This window comes from Vigna angularis (genome assembly GCF_016808095.1).
Source record: "Vigna angularis mitochondrial DNA, complete sequence".
Lineage (NCBI taxonomy): Eukaryota > Viridiplantae > Streptophyta > Magnoliopsida > Fabales > Fabaceae > Vigna > Vigna angularis.
The window spans coordinates 122,501-125,000 of NC_021092.1; positions in this window are offsets into that span (position 1 = coordinate 122,501).

Consider the following 2,500-nt stretch of genomic DNA (forward strand, 5'->3'; position numbering starts at 1 on the left):
GCACCGTCGGCACCTACGTATAAAGTAAGGTCCCCCTCCATGAAAGAGAAGACCCCTTCGATACAATGAGTCATCAGATTAAAGAGGGCAGCTCCCTTCCATCCCCAACCAAGAAGGCGACTAAAGAGGAGGCGCAACGATCTCAAAAGGAGCATTGATTTGAGTTTTACCAAAAGCAGACTCAAATCAAAGCCGAGTACAAGAGACAAGCAATAGCAGAATAAAGTCTTGATTACAATAAGGAATAAGGCAAGGGTCGACCTTCTGACTCTACTAACAAACTTTAAGACTCTTACATAGAATTCCATAATCTCTCATTTGACCTTCTATAAAAGGGGAATGCCTTTCTTTACACTTTACAAAAGGGCCTCAGATAAAGAATCTTAAACCCACATATCCATCCTATTTGACATCATAGCATAGAAAGCAGTACCCTTGATCCCATATTTATTCCATTTGTGTGTATATAGACTACTCATTCGATTTTGAACCTTCTAACATCTCGAACCTCATTTGCACCTTGAACATAACATCTCGACTCACATCACATCTCGTTTAGAGCTCAAACTTAAGGTTTAATTACACCCCCCGAGGTGGGGCGTATAATGACGCCCCACGGCGAGGATAAGGATTCATAGGCGATATGGAGCTTTTGCAAATAGGCAACTTGAGGTTCCACTATAAACATAAACACCATTAAATGGTGGACTAGTAGAAACCAAAATAGTAATACAATGAAGAACTTCAGTACATCATCAGGGTATAAGAAACTTTCAAAACTTTTGGGCCAGTGGATAAACGTTTTTCATATTCGAAGTATAAAATGGGGTTGTTCCTCCATTTGTGCTTTTTTTTCTTCTTCTTTTCGAGGGGTATCCATTATGTCTAGAATACAAAGACGACTCCACCCCTCACCCCTCAAGTGGTCAAGAAAGAAGGGATTGAATCTATTCCGATTGAATCTATTCCAATGTGGGTTTGACCCACAAAAGCCATGGGAAAGGTGGTTTTGACCAACCAAAGACATGGGAAAGGCTAAAGGAAAGGAACATAAAAAAAGCGAATCATCATGAGATCCTAAATTATTATACAAAACTCATATCTCGTTAATTAGTCGCGGGGCATTGTTCATTTTTCGACGAACCCACTTCCTTTTCCATCTGCCGGATCAACTCGAATGCCTCCCCAGTCGGTTTCAACAACTTTTCGTACTTCCTCGACCGCTTGGCCTTCTACTCGGGGGTCACTAGACAACTTTTTGTACAGTTGCATCCGGACCGGAACTATATCTATCTATATACGGAATATATACGGAATACGTAATTTTTACATCATTTTGTGGCAATTTGACTTAATAGAAATGAGCTAACTCTCTCTTTTCGACTCTTTTCGAAAGTTTCCCCTAAGCTGGTGAATGCACCTTAACGTTAAGAAATCTTCTTATCTATTTCAATTGGAAGTTTCACTGGACACATCAAGGTTTTTTGCTGGAGCGAAGATGCGATAGCTTTCCGAGAGGCCAAAGAATAATAGCTTGATCGCCCCTAGATAATAAGCAGGAGAGGAGTTCATTGCTGCCTTTCTTTATCCCGGTTTCTCCCGTCTGGACCTGGCGGAGTGGGATGGGGCTAGCCCCGCAGAAGAAGAGAAGAGCAGAACCCGCTGTTGCTGTCCACGAAGTAGCAAAGGGCACCCAAGAATCAACATAAGCCAAATCCGGGTAAGTGGAATCCCTTTATCCTGAATTCGTTCCTGAAGAAGCGGAAGAGGCAGAAGAATTGGTCGACCCTTTCTTTCATCCCCGCTAGCGCTAGATTAGATCATGAAAGAGCGAAAGAGCTGAGCTAATAAGAACCCCTTGCTGCAGTAGCAAAAGACGAAGCGGAGTCTGCTGCTTCATTTCCATATATAGAGGAGAGGGTTCCAGCTAACGTGTTAGCTAAGCGGTCCGGCACCGGAAACCGATGACGCGATAGGAGATTGATTCCATTCTCAGCTTAAGTAGGCCCGCAATCTCAAGAAGAAGGAGGTATGGAGTCGGAATAAGAATCGAAATTGCCTAGAATTACCTATAGAATTACCTATACTAGATAAGCTTCTTAGGGCTAAGGTATTCGTCCTTGCTGGGTAAAGACCAACCAATAGAAGAAGGTTAGCAAGCTTGGGTCGAAAGCAAAGCGTGGGAGGCTCTCGAATCAGCATCAGAAAAAGAAGAAACCGAAAAAGAACCATTATCCCTTGCGGAAAAACCATAATCAGCCAGCTGTGCACAAAAGCAGAAGTTCTAAAAGATTGCTCATAATGAACTGAATTCGAAGGACCGGACTGACTTGTCTTATTTGTTCCGATATAAAGAAAGAGGTCCAGTTCTCCGTAAGCTAGCTCCTCCTGCTCCTTACGTTAGTTCAAAATAGCCCGCCCAGTCCCGGAAGGACTTTAACCGTAATTCCCTTTTCTTGCTTTGCATTAGCGATGAGAGGCTAAATAGCAAAATAGAAAA